Source organism: Dysidea avara, chromosome 14 (assembly GCF_963678975.1).
Source record: "Dysidea avara chromosome 14, odDysAvar1.4, whole genome shotgun sequence".
Lineage (NCBI taxonomy): Eukaryota > Metazoa > Porifera > Demospongiae > Dictyoceratida > Dysideidae > Dysidea > Dysidea avara.
In genome coordinates this window covers 7,400,680-7,415,675 of record NC_089285.1, presented here as the reverse complement: position 1 = coordinate 7,415,675, position 14,996 = coordinate 7,400,680, and the positions used below count along the sequence as shown (strand labels likewise).

Sequence of the window (14,996 nt, the reverse complement as noted above, 5' to 3'; positions counted from 1 at the left end):
CTTCTGATCTGCTGGTGTACATTTTCCTGGAGACTACACTGTAGGATAAGACATTTAGAAGCACATATGTAGAGCCCATATATGGCGGAGCCTGACGAGGTGTTTTCCACTGCCTCAAGACAATGCACTTTGTTTTTATAATCAACTAATACCAGGCTTGACTAATTTAGTAGTGTAAGTTGTGGTTTGGTGTAGCTACATTACATATACTTCACCAGTCTAGTGACATATGTATTCTATGAAAGAAACAATGATAATTTCGCGAGTTTCCCCGAAGTATTACGCTCCTCAACAAAAAAAATAATTTGTAGCTTTGTAAACCTAATCTGTAGCCATGTAATGAACTTTTTACAATAGGATACAAACATTTTATACATCAAAAGCACAATATGCTTCACTCTACTACTTTTAGATAATTGATACAGCTACATGCAGTGTGTGCTGGTAGATATGTTTGATTTACATGTGTTGTACTGTACAATTACTTTTTAAACCAGGCACGTGCCTGGTTTACGAAAATAGTTTTTTTGAAAAGTGTGTGTGTGTGTGTGTTTGTATGTATGTTTGTTTGCTTTTCTGCACCCATGTGAACAAAATTTTGTTCACTACAAACAGTCTTTATGTGATAAATAAGGGCCATATACAGCCTGTATTAAACTTCTGGACAGGTAAAGCTTTGGTTTAAGACGGTTAATACATGCTGGTTTGAAATATGGGTGAAACAAATTTATAAGGACACGGTGAAGGCCTTACCCAAAGGGCTCTACAGACATCAAACAGCTGAAAAACAACACAGCTGGCCTCCTAGGTTACCAGGTATACGAATTCCTTCGAGTTGAAAAGGGAGCGTGCTCATACATACACGAACAAAAATGAAGAGCAGCTTTGAGGCTTTGCCTGGAGAATTTGCGCAAGAAAATGTTATAGACAAACTATAAAACAGTTAAGAAGATATTTCTGTGCATTATTAATGTGTTAAAGCGTTTTGTTCGAGGTACACCTCCTTAGCAACGTAATTACAGAATTACAAAATAAAAATTACTGTTTCATTAGTTTAGTACGCTGTTAATAAATTCCAGTTAGGTTTGTTTGCTGCATGGTGCCTGGTTTTTAGAAGTAGCACAACATCAACTTGTTCAACATTTATAGTTACAGAATAATGAGCCTCCCTACTGCTTTGCCATAGAGCAAATTCCCGATCTGAAACTAGCCTAACATAGAAACAGTTGTACCATAGAATTTGGATTAACTGAGTTTTGATGGTAAGAAATGGTTTAGTTAAGTCAATTGTAGGTAGGCTGTTGAAAGTTCTAGGTAGTCTGTTGAAGTAAAAATTTCCTTGTTTGTTAGATGATGTGAATGCTATCTCTGGACCAGCAGGTATTATTATAAGTGAGAAGATATGCCAATGTTTGCTGCTAGAATCATCTTGTAGGCAACCAGATTTCTGACTTAATATTGTAGATTCCTAAAAAACAGAAAGTGTCAATATGGTATGAGTGTTGCTGCTTGTAAACTACTCTGGTGTCAAGCAAACCCTATCAACAGAATTGTGGTTTGATACAGACTTATGTGGAGCCACACCCACTCACACCATGTGCTTTTAAACTTTGGTAAACATGTAATATCAGTAGGTATGCAGTTTTCAGCCTTGCAACCCTTTGTGTAAATGTCAGGAAGTTGATTTTGTATGAAGTGCTTCATTTTTCCAAGCAATTTGAGATCCTGTATTATAGATTACACTTGTTTGATCATGAAGTTGTTGCTATAGGAAATAAAATAACACAAGTTTGTAATATTCCTGAACCGGAACACGGATGGATATGGTGCTTTTGGGCACCAAAGCGGCAATGTAAATGAACTTGGGAGACGCTGGCGGGAGCCCCAGGAAGTGTTCTCTTCTTAACATGCTGTCACCCTGAAATTGGTTTGACCAGAGATGGGGCCACATGCCTGGTAAAGCACCACATATCAATTATTATGTACTCTTCGGTAGTTACTACTTTCTTGCAGGTGATCCTTATGATGTATGCTACAAATGCAGGATTAAGCTTGGGATTGTGGTTTGACCTGAGGTAGCCTCATATGTCACCATTACCCTTTGTGAGGTAAGCATTTTATGAAGAACTATAATCTTGATAACTTACAGTCTTCATTTTTCTTGTCCCTGCAGCATTTGTTCTAGCCACCGAACTTCAATGCACACAATAGTTAGTTATTATAAGTAATTAAGTACATAACTTCAGGGTCTGGTACTTGATACCAGATTCCTTTAGTGCAACTTGCTCATGCAGCTATAACTACTGTTTGTATCATTATGTATTTTTAACATTGCACTATAAAGCTTTTTAACTACTACTACATTCACAGAACTACACCTTTCAACTAAAGTTAGAAGAGCAGTGAACACTACTGAGGATGGAAATTGCTTTTTTAAAACAATAGGTAAAGAGCTGTAAAGAATTTCATCCCAAGATCAGACAAATACTGGAGATATTAATCGTTGCATGTTTGGTCATTTGGTTCTGCCATATGCCAGTGTGCCACATATCTTTCCCACGCGTGTTGTCTTCATGTATAAGTGTTCCCTTCTTTAGAATGCAGAGCTTTAACACTGACAAGTTTCCAATCTTGCACTGATTTTCTTTACTGGAGGAAGGAATCACAGATTAGGCTATCAAATGTCATTAAGAATTCTGAGCATATTAATATAGGATTGGTTGACTATATTCTTGGATTTAACTATATCTAAGATTCAGGGTTTCAACAACTAGCAGTGGTGGTACAGTGGTCCCCTAACCCACTATGGGGAGAGGAGGGGTAGTGCATCCTTACTTTTCTTATACACGTAGGTTAAAGTTGAGCATTAGTCTTTTTATAATTCTCTACTTGTACTTTGACTATGTAGGATATAATGCAAAAACGGAAAACAACATTTGCAAGGTCAGGAGTGCAAAAGATCTGGAATGCTCTAATAGAACAGTCACCAACTACTCTAATAGAACATTCAATTGAAATATAAAAAAATTCTCAGGTTGAATCTCAAACTCAAAAATTTACCTGTGGGAAGGCATGAACACTTCCAGGTGATATCGCAAGAATGTTTTTGTTAAACCTGGTTTAAGCATTTGAACTATGACAGGGCGATCTACAATCACTGATGATACTGTTGGACATGTTGTGGGGTTAGTAGCAAGAGGTTCAAGACAGTTTAAGTATTTCAGATTTGGTTCCAGGTCTTAATTGCCCAGCATCTGAAATAGATGGTGGGCAAGCCTGATTTTCATGCAAAAAGAATTCAACCAAGTTCCTGTCATGATTTTGACACCCAATGTACAGTTTTGAAAATAGCTTGCAATCATTTCTAGCAAGCATCCTTAAGTTTCGCCATCCCTTTGCTGGTAGTCTTGGGTGTGCAATGTTTAAAAAGTGTGTATCGATTTTGTGGCATTGCTTCACTCAGTGCTGTTGTTCTTTGAATGAGTCTTCCTTGTACAAATGTTTCATACTGTTGTTTACCATGGTTTGAAACTTTCTGCTTGTGTTACATGCTAACACAACTCAACACTATTCAAAGAATTGACATCATTTGGGATGAATATGTGGATAACAGTCTTAAACGCTCTACTAGAAGCAAAATAGGTACTAGTCCCAGAAGATGTGTATCAGTTAACACACCACATCCAACAAACTGGCAAGCATTTCTACGAAACTGTGACAATAAGAAAGAATTAGCTGATCAAACAGTGCAGCATGCAGTACCAAATAAAACTATTGTAACAACCCTCAAGGAATGTGTATTATCATCTCTAACTGATTCAACAAATAATTTGCAACCATGTAGTCACAAGGAGGCAGACACTAGAACTTTTATCCATGCATTTGATGCAGTAGAACAAGGACATTCAAAAATAATGATCCGCACAGTGGATACTGATGTGGTTATCCTTGTAATTAGAGCATTTTTGATTATTAACAAGAGATGTGAGAAGTCAATTAGAGAACTGTGGAATGCTTTTGGTACTGGAAAGCATTTTCGATACATTCCATGTCATAAACTAGCTGGACAGCTAGGTGAAAATGCATTAGTCCTGCCACTTTTCATGTGCTAACTGGATGTGATACTGTATCTTTTTTCTTAGGTCAAGGAAAATGAACTGCTCGGGAAGTTTGGAAATCATTACCAAGTTTCACAGATGCTCTACTACAACTGTGTTGTAATCCTAACAGCTCATTGTCAGACAATATGTAAGGAGGATCACACGGTTTATAGTATTGCTCTATGCATTATGCTGAAATGGTTCATTTTGCAACTCAGATAACTGTCAAAGCCCTCGGGGAAGGTAAAATAGTTGACTCAACGACAATATTTGGTATATCTGTGAATTACCAGGAAAAGATGAGCAAAGTTTACAAGCTGGTTATAACCAGTACTTTATCAAGCACTAATGATGCAAGAATGTATCTTTTTACAAAACAGGAGAGAAGTTAAGAGGGCCTTCCCCCTACGCATGCTGCTTTAATACAACATAAAAAACAAGTTGTATATCAAGGTTGCTTTGTGTGGGGGGCAATTGATTGAGTTGAATCCTGACTTACCATCTCCTATAGAATGGGGATGGAAAATTGAAGATAACATTTTACAACCTTTTTGGAAAACTTTACCTGAAGCTGCCAAGGTTTGCTATAAACTCATTCATTGTGGCTGCAAAACTAATAGCCATGGTTGATGTCAATGTGTTCAAGCTTCTCTGCAGTGCACTACTTTGTGTGCTTGCAATGGCAAATGTAACAGAGGCCAACTCTTCCTGTTTATATCGTTTACATATTGTATAATTTTGTAACTATATAAATGTTGTAATTAACCTATATACAGTATGCAGTCAAAATTATTTATAAAGTACACAATTTAGCAATGTAATGTTAATTATTATAGCTAGCTACCTACAAAATGATAATTTTGCACAATAAATCATCAAACTTGCTTTCAATAATGCTTTCCACTTACATATACACATTAGCTACACAATAAAGATGTAATATCTTTGCAAAACCATGATTTTACATGTACATTTTTGCTTTTATGGTGGTTTCTATGGCAACAGCTCAACATCACTTATTCTGTTAGTATGTATGCATGTGTGCTTGGCATTGCTCCTATAACAGTAAAATTGTACAGCAGTAAAACATTAAATTAAAATTTAATAGTAATACTATACAAGAGCCTTAATTAAATGTGTGGGCAGGTGAAGTATCTGTTTTCAAAATGTTGTAACTTTGAAACGGAATGGGTTATTGACTTTAAACAAAAAACAAGTTGTTTCTTTCAACGACGCCTTCAATTTGAAACCACGTTTTAATCGTGTAAAATAATGCCTCAAGGAGGTAACAAGCCTCTTACTGGTACAATCCAACTGAGTACGATATTTAGTATCTGTACTTGTGGCATATTTCAACTCCATCTTACAATTCAAACTGTGTTCATGTACGTCTATGGTGTGAAAGGGACTCCCCTAATACATCATGTGATCTCTATTATTTTCATGCTTTATTGTGCTTGTTCGTATTCATTGCTAAACAATGTGATACGTGCACTATTAGATGTTTGTGCGCTGCCTGAACTCAGTGTAGAGTATTATTAGCATTGAGCTAGTTACTTGTGATGGTTGAGCAAGGAACTGTGATAGATGGGCAAATGCCCACTTATTGGCTACGCCACTGGTTTGTACTCATGTATTTTGGGAGGTAAGACAACTGGATGATGTAGAAAATGATTTAGCGATTATCGTTATTTATGGAGATGAAGTCGACATACATATTGCGAGTTAGATCACTTTGGGCAATGTGCAAATTTGTGCTACTTTTAACTTTACTCCACCTAGCTCCCACAAGAAACGGAAAGATAAGAATGAAGAACTTGTTACTGAAGATATTTGTCAGGTTTGTGAGGACCCAATTATAGAATACTCAGCCACCAGAGAAGGAGAGGAAGCTGTGTTCTGCGAGGGCCAATGTAATGCTTGAATTCATTGTAAGTGCAGTGGACTGACATGTACTGTACACTGTTTGATATCATCAGCTCTAAGTCAGAGGAACTCTTCCGTTGTTGCCACTGCTTGCTTATGCAACAAAAAAATTGAAATCAACACTTTGAAAGCATTTGTGGAATCTTTTACTGAAAGAATTTCTTTTAGAATCTAATACTTAATTCCTGAAACTCCAAGCCTTCTTGAACCTTTAACTGCAAGAATCTCTAATCTAGGAGCTAAGACCAGCATAATTTTTGAAACTCCAAGCCTTGTGAAATCTTTCAATTCAAGAATTTCTTTAGAAGCTAATGCTGTTAAGACCAGCTCAATTCCTGAAACTCCAAGATCTAAGGAAACTAATTATCAATGTCTTTCCAAGCATTTTCAGGAAATGTCCAATAAACTGTTAAGTGTTATTAATGAAATCAATGAATCTCAGCCCAAAACTCCCGGGGTAACCAGACAGAAGCATGACCTGGATGTGGTACTAACAGTTCTTTCTAATGTTGATTCTACTCTGTCTAGATCATCCATCCAAGATCGCCACCGTCTGGGAAAGTTTAATGCCACCGATCCTAAGCCTAGACCATTACTAGTTAAATTCCTACATACCTTTGATGTAACATCAATTTTGTCTAACAGATCCTTGGCACCTAAAGTCGTTATAATCAAACCCTACCTGTCCAGAGAGGACAAAGAAATTGAATCAGTATATTTACGAACTAGATGAGAATTAGCTCAGAAAGGAACCAGCAAGAAATGTGTCAAACTGAAAGGAAACAACATTTACAGCTATTTGGCAGAATCTACAGATCTAGTGGCTCTTCCTATGTGATGACCCCAGCAACACCAGTACCTACCACCTCAACTTGAAACACTTACAACGTACATAACTAAGTAGTAAGTAATCTCAACTGTACATATATGCATGTAAATAAGTAGTGTATATAGTGTAATGTAGACAGTGACTGTTGGTACCTGTTACCTTCAGACCCTTGGTGTGTTTACATCATAAAACATATGTGATCGATAATCATATGGATTTCAGTTACTATATTAATGCTAACAATGTATGACATCCATTGAATATATATCACAGGTTGTTGTCAGGAACAAAGATTTCCTAATATATATATCAGGGCAGTAAATTTAGTCACCAACAACAGGAGAACAATGGTCAGTGCAGAATTGGAAAAGCTATATTTTCTCATGTAAGGCCTTCAGGTATAAATTTTCATATATATTTCTATAATTACGTGCATTGTATTTCAATACAGAATCAGTTAAGAAGTCAATGGCGGTGGCAGCTAGAGACTTGTAGATGCAGTGAACATGCTGGTGTTTACAGCAACGAATCGCACACATCATAGAAACTATGCACACATCCGCAACTAGCACCACTCACACTATGCACACAATCCCAACACCTCTCTCGCCCACTACCAGAGTACAGACACTGTTGTCGCTGACACAGACAATTATGCTCCATCCTCACCCTCCCCATGAACTAATAGCCCTTCACCCAGCTGGATGACAATGGTGATGAATCATTAATCAAGCAGCTGAAGCATGAGAATAAACAATTAAAAAACAAATTAGCTACATATGTAAATAAATTACATGTAGCAAAGGAATGCAATGAATTAGCATAATTAAGAATTGAGTTAGAGAATACCACAGGGACACATCTTTAAGTCCCAGAAATGAACGTGGTTCAAAGTTGGCAAGATAGGGCTAATATGATTTCAGGGGCTACCAACAGTTGTCAAATTAGTACGACCTATTGTACACTGTACATACTCTTATAGTGGTGACTGTAGCTGGACAAACAGACCTCATTGCTAGCACCTCCAACATTGCTCCAGAGTTAATATCAGGGAACAACCCCCACCTTCAGAATAATCCATTTTGGTTATCTTTAGGTGTGTTGTAACACGTATAAAATGTTTGTCACGGTTTCTGGGAAAACTGACCAGAGCGGACTTCCTTATATGGAGGGCCTTATTGTCCTTAAATCAGACAAGTGCAGTCAACAAACAATTAGACTACCAGTTGTATGCTAATACCTGTGTCAAAACTTTTAAAAAACACTTGTTAGACCTTCTCCCTGGGAGATAGAGGCAATCATGAAACGCAGTCCCAGCGATACCACCATCTGATGAGGAAGATGACGATGAAGGCATAGATCTGGTTCAAGTCAGTGAGATTTGGTTAGATTCAATATTTGTATTGATAAATTTCCTAACAATGTACTACAATTTTCTATTCACTATCTGGTCTGCTGATACATACTATCAGTTACTTAATAAAATGGTATACCAACCAGATGTTAGCTGGGCTTTCCAAAGTATGGGCTTTCCCACTGAGCTATGCTGTAATACCATCATTTACTTAACAGTAAACAAGATGATCTCACCCCTTATTGGTCTAGCTACTGCACACATCTTGGCTGACTTGAGATATACTCTAATACAACAGTCACAAGTTACATTGTAGCTAGCTGTACTGCAACAACTAAACAAACTAATACTTCAAACTTTGAGCGGAGGCCAAGCAGATAAGCAGTACCTTGAACTGTCCAGTGACACTCTTTGTTTTGGTGTGTGTGAACTAGCAACATTAACTATGTCTTTATTACAATCATCTTCAACAGACTGTGACGACATATCATTGTTCTTCATGTTTAAACCGTGTATTCTTCCTGACCATGAGTCCTTTAGATTCTGCTGACATTTTCTGCATTTGTGTATTTTCTGCTATAAATTATTTTCAGTAGCAAGTAAGCTATTGGATATACAACAGGATATCCCATCATGTTCCATTTTAGCCATCATGTTCCATTTTAGCCATCATGTTCCATTTTAGCCAAAGTGTTCACTAAAACCTCTGTTGTCATCATGCAATTATTCAAATGAAATCTTGAATAAAACTTTGACTGTTCCAAAGTCAAACATACCTTTGAGTAGAAGGTTTTCTTCCTATAGTTGACACCTGCAAGAACCTCCTGTGTGCTCCAAGCCACATCACTGCAACACTGACAAACTTTGTAGACATCCTAAATTCACTTTCAAATCACATTAAGACATGTAAATGCTAACTTCTCCAGGTCTCTGGAATGAAATTTCTCAGACCTTGTATGCTAAGTCCAATATCAGCTGCAGGGGTGGATTTAGGGAGGGGGCTAGGGGGGCTGTAGCCCCCCTTCCTTTCTAAGAATTAGCAGTGTTTTCCACTATGACTATAAGAGGTGATTAGAGTGATTTTTAGAATATATTATATGATTCAAAAAGTGTTAGTTGGTTTAATTAATTGGTTAGAATTATCAGCTTCAGTATAATATATAGTTACCAACTCAGCCATTTAGCAAACTGTAGACTTTTGGCATTTTATAAGTTTATAAGGCAGCTATAGCTATGAATGCAAAATCTGTATCAGTTACCTTCTGATATGACCCCATGCTGTGGATTATGGTGCTGGTATTTGTCAGTCTTCATATCCCGGGAAGGTATAAAAGCCGGAACGGAATGGAACCGGAACGGAACGCACCCCTCCTTTAATTATTTTTTAATTTTCTGTTCACTTTCTACATGTGGCTACATGATTTCACCTCAGCTGAATCCTATCGTGCTATCGTCGACTTCTACACCAACTGCATCAGCGATAATTTATCATCTCCAAATAGTGCACTGCTAATAGCATGTGACCGTAACACGTTCTGCCCTGCTCAGTTGCATTTTGGTGACGACGGATAGAGAACAGCGGTGATAGACTTTGACGTACTTAAGTGAAGATACAAACTTAAAGCAACAAAATCTGCTGAATAGCTACAACTTAAGTGGAGATTGTAGAAGTAGCCGCCAGCGAACCCGAGTTCAGTACTGTACCTCCAATGTTATTAATTGTATAAATTACATACTTGTATGCAGTGCTGTGCAGTTTATCTAATTTAATCTAGCTTGAACAGTGCAATAGCTATATCTCGAGTCTCGTACATTATAGCTATGAAATGATATCGTATTGCTACTGCCATAGACTAGCCATATTAAAGGTACGTATGATATAATTATGTTGTCCATGGCCACAATCGGGAAAAGGAGGATACGATGAATCATCATACTCGTCGATAAGGTAGCTGTCATCACTATTAAGTTTGGAGATGATAAATTATCGTTGATGCTGTTGGTGTAGAAGTCAACGATAGGCCTGATTCAGCTGAGGTGAAATTATGTAGCTATATGTAGAAAATGAACACAAAATGTAATTATGACAATAAAAATTATTAAAGGAGGGGGTGCGTTCCGTTCCGGTTCCATTCCGTTCCAGTTCCGTTCCGGCTTTTATACCTTCCCTCATAGCCCGGCGGATCTAGAAATAAGTTGACCATCACAACACTAAATTCAGAAACCCCATAAATGCAAATATAGTTGCACTTTGCTCAGGATTTCCAGTGGACTAGCTAACAGCTACTAGTACCCTTCACTGCATTCTGCTTTTCAGTACACTTTATTGGTGTTAAGACTAACAAAGTGTCACTACGCTAAGGAGCATGCATACTAATAATTGTGATGTTCAACACCACTACTACTTAGTTATACATGTTTCTTCCACATATTATCCCACAAAGGCTTCCCCTATCGTCTGGCTTTATTTGATCATGGGAGTATTTAGAAACAGCATTCTTCATGCAGACCGTAAAATCATCACAGTCAAACTTGTGTAGTTTGTAGTCCTAGTCTCACCCAATGCTGATGAATCCCAGATGGTCTTTAGAAGATGATAGTCAAGTGTTCCATAAAGAGAGTCTGCCTTGAATCTGTTGATGTTGAGGCTGGGGTAAGCATTTTCCACAATTCTTCCAACTTTATGGTGTGTGAAATAATCTACTCCAACCTTCCAGAACATTAATTTTATCAATAAGATAGACAGTTGAAGCTGTTGAAGAGGAGCTGATGCATTATGATATATCGCTAGCTATATCTAAACGTTTAGTAGCTATATATGGCAACTAAAATAAAGTGTGTATATATATATCCATTCACTGGACTAGTGGGGTATACCAATATTACATCCCAGTGCGTGGGAGTATCAAAGCGTCGCGCTGGGTTATAACTACCATACAGCTAGACAGAGCGACGCTGCTACTGTACGATATATTAGTTATCACCCAGTGATAACTAACTTATCACCCTGTTGCGGAGCCACTCAGTCTCTTTCGTGACATCATAATAACCGCGAATGGCATTGTTTACCAATGGAACAAAGAGCTAAATAAGGAAATATTGATACAAAACACACCAATACAGCACTTAAAACTAGCTAAATCTTACAAGAAAACTGTTAATCCTTTACACAATAACACTACAAGTTACCAATACGATAGTTTAACAAATGTCAAGAATAGTCCGTGACGATTTTCGCTCCAGCAATCACTCCCAACGGTCACTATGGTGAAGAACTAACTTCCTCTAGCTTCATCGTTCTATCTCGGACTATGGTAGCCACTTGTTGGTCTTTAGTTTTCTCTTGCACACCACGCGACACCACCATACCAATTTCTGACGAAGGTGAATCGTACCTGGAACCACTGCTTCATAACACTGCCCTTCGCTACAGTTTGTAGGCAGTATGTAAGGTCTCTCTTGTAGCTACGAAGTAGAATCTCCACACAATTCGGACGAAATCTTGAGCACAGTGACAGGAACTCAAACCGGAACTTAATTTACTATCCGTAAAATTCTGCGCACTCCCACGCACTGGGATATAAAATAGTTATATCCCGTATACTCGGATGATATCATTGTTATTACACTCGTCCTCGGCTCCGCCTTGGACTCGTGTAATAACAATGATATCACCCTCGTACCGGGATATAACTATAACTTATCCATTTGCTATTACCTTGTTTACAGACACTCAGGCTTCTTTCTCACATTGCACATGATATTAGTATCTATATAGTAGCCACAGATTCTCAAACACAGTGAGACACTCAGGCTAGGCTTACATTGATTAAAAATTAAATACTTAATTATGTACATTTATGAAAGTATACCTGACTATATATAACAAGTACTGGGTTCAGCCATTCTGATGATGTTTAACTTTACATGGCTTTTTAATGCTATTGAAAAGGCTGACTGTGATAATCCAGTCATAATTGCAAAATGCCAAATACAAACTATATCATTATCATAACGCCTGAGAGCAGGGAAACTATGGATTTCTGCCTGAGAAGGCCACCAGTGGCCAACATTCTGTGGCTAACTCCATTAGGACCAGGTATGTTATACACCCCCCCCCCCCCTACATATAGTTAATTCTCCCTCCTTAGATCAGTTTTGTAATAACTTAAGTATTACTGTAGATTCCCTAAAAATTTGGCAGAAATAAATTAATTCCGTTCGTGTCTGGCCAAACAATTAGGAAAAAAATGCACCAACACGGTGATATTGTTGAATTTTTAGGGATCTACCCCTAATACAGTCTGCACGCTTCATGGCTATGTTATTTGCGATCCGTTTACTGCTTACTTTATGAATTTCTCTCTACAGGGACCAACAGGAACGCCTTGAGGCGGAGCTGACGATACCACAATACATGCAATACACACTTGGCCGCAGCGCTATATACTATGATTGCCTACATTATCCAGGAGAGATGGTCAATGCCATTACTATTTTTGAATACAATCACCCAGATGTAATATCAGTTAAGGCTGATTTCAACAAGTAGAAACCACAATCAATAAACTATCTCGTGATGAATCAGATGCTGCATGAAGTGTTCCATGGCTTAACAAAGCATTATTTGAGGGTGTATCATGTTACAAGGAGATGTGGGGCTAGGAGAGATTTTATTCTGTGAACAGAAACGAAGATCACGTTTTGCGGTAGCCATGTCACACGATGATATCGTTGGGCACGTTCCCCGAACAATTTCACACTTGGTGCTTCATCCAGCATCGAGGTAGCATATTGTGTGAGATCACTGGGAATCCTCAGTACTCAGTCCAGAGACCTTCGTCAATTAGTGCTCCAAGTGCTGAAAAATTAGGCGCTTATAATTAGAAACTTTCCTGCGTTTGCCGAAATTTAGAGCACATTGCATTCAAAGCACTGGGGGTGCCGAATATTTAGAGATGCCGAAATTTTAGGGAATCTACGGTATATTATAATCTTGTGTGATTTCTGCACAGTAAAACAGCTTACAACCTGTTGTGAAGGAGTTCTCTGCCAAATTTTCCATTTGCAGTACCATAACTATGGCAACACGATAGCAAGTGTTATGTTTTCCCAGTTTTGGAACTCAAAATTGCATCCAAAAAGCCACCCTTATACACCTATCAATATTAGACAATGGTATGCAGTATTTTGTTTGCTGTGTGGAGGTCTCTTACTTGTGAAGAAACCTGGTATCAGGTGTCTTACTGATAAGACACTCGACAGTTGTTTACAACCACAATGTGGTCCACAGTAATGCAATTATCCTTTTGTGGACAATTAGTATTTTGCACATCAGTAACCACCAAGCAATTGCAAGCAGACTATAAGAAATTACACTCAGGTGTGCTGTTATCAGGTGTGCTTTTATCGTGGGTAGCTCAGTGGATTTATAGACCATCGTGGTCACTGGTTAATCAAAAAAGCCATTAATTCAGTTTGTGGCCTTCACCATCATATATTAAAGCGTGCTCTGTAGACCAAGACAGCTATGCTGGCACTGGCTATTCCCATTCGCTGTCATTCACATGTATCTATAATGCCTCAAACAAATATTAGTTTAGTAAACTGTTAATTAATTTCCAGTTAGGTTTGTTTGTTCATAGGTTATAGGGAAGGAGTATATAATCTATGGTCTGGTGCATGGTGCCTGGTTTTTAGTAGTGTTAGTAGGGTTATAATAAACCATTCAAATAGTTCATTAGTCGTTCTACATGTAAATCAAATATTTGATGCTGTGGGAGGTGATTCGATATTCATACGATGGTAAAGCAAAAATTTTATGAAATATTATGTCATTTTCTTATAAAATTAATGTGCAGCGAATCCTTATAATGATTTCACACCTTGCTTGCTAGTGTTTGTTGCTTTTATTGTTTTAGTAATGTGTGTCCGACAATACTGACCCAACAACACAAATCACACTAACTGGTACATTTACAACATTTACATGGTTGTGCTATCATTTTCAGGTGCTACAATGGACGCCAGTGTGGATAACCTGGCAAACTGGCTGGACCAGGTTATGGCAGCATCTACAAACAAAGATGTCTATCCTAAGAATAAACAGAACCAAAGAGTCCAGTATGTATATACCCAGGTACCGAAGCCCGTGGCAGTGTCCTTCAGAAGGGCAATTGACACTGTCATGGGCATGAACAACTGGGCTCTTGATCTACAAACATTCAATTTATCATGTGGATCATACACAGAACAGTGCCGAGACTCTAACAGTAACAGAATGTTAACCATACATAGAATAGGCCTTTTAAAATAATTATTATAAATTAGTAATTACCATTATATACATTAGATTACATTACATCATAGTTAAAGCACCGCCGCACGTGTGTATGGAAAATACAGCACAAGGGGGCATGTCGAGAGGCTAATACAAGAGTATTGAAATCCATTTAAAGATGCACAACCACTAGACTCCCCTACCGAACTCTAGTATGGCTCTAATAAATTTGGTCGTATGCACATGAAGGGCAGCTAGTTTAATCCAAGAATAGATCTAGGTCTTGGCGTTTTGTAGTTATATAACTAAGGAGTATAGATAAGTAAGTTTAGCGAAGGTAGATTGCGTTCTAGGGCGATTGGTTGTGTGCTCACTTGTCCCATTTAATGCTCGCCCAGCTGCTGTTTAGCTATCCGGCCATCCATGGCGTGCCATGCAGAACTGTTACAAGGTGTAAATAATGTATGATTGCTAGAGAGCATGTAACTATTTGTACAATCTGCAAAA

At 38.0% G+C, this 14,996-nt stretch overlaps 1 long non-coding RNA gene across 1 annotated transcript; it reads left to right on the top strand.

Moving 5' to 3' along the window:
* The first annotated feature begins 1,040 nt into the window (after nt 1-1,040).
* LOC136244968 (uncharacterized) lies at nt 1,041-2,331 on the top strand. The gene is made up of 3 exons (XR_010695674.1): nt 1,041-1,956; nt 2,014-2,108; nt 2,174-2,331. It is a non-coding gene; the product is annotated as an uncharacterized lncRNA (long non-coding RNA).
* Nucleotides 2,332-14,996: the final 12,665 nt, after the last annotated feature.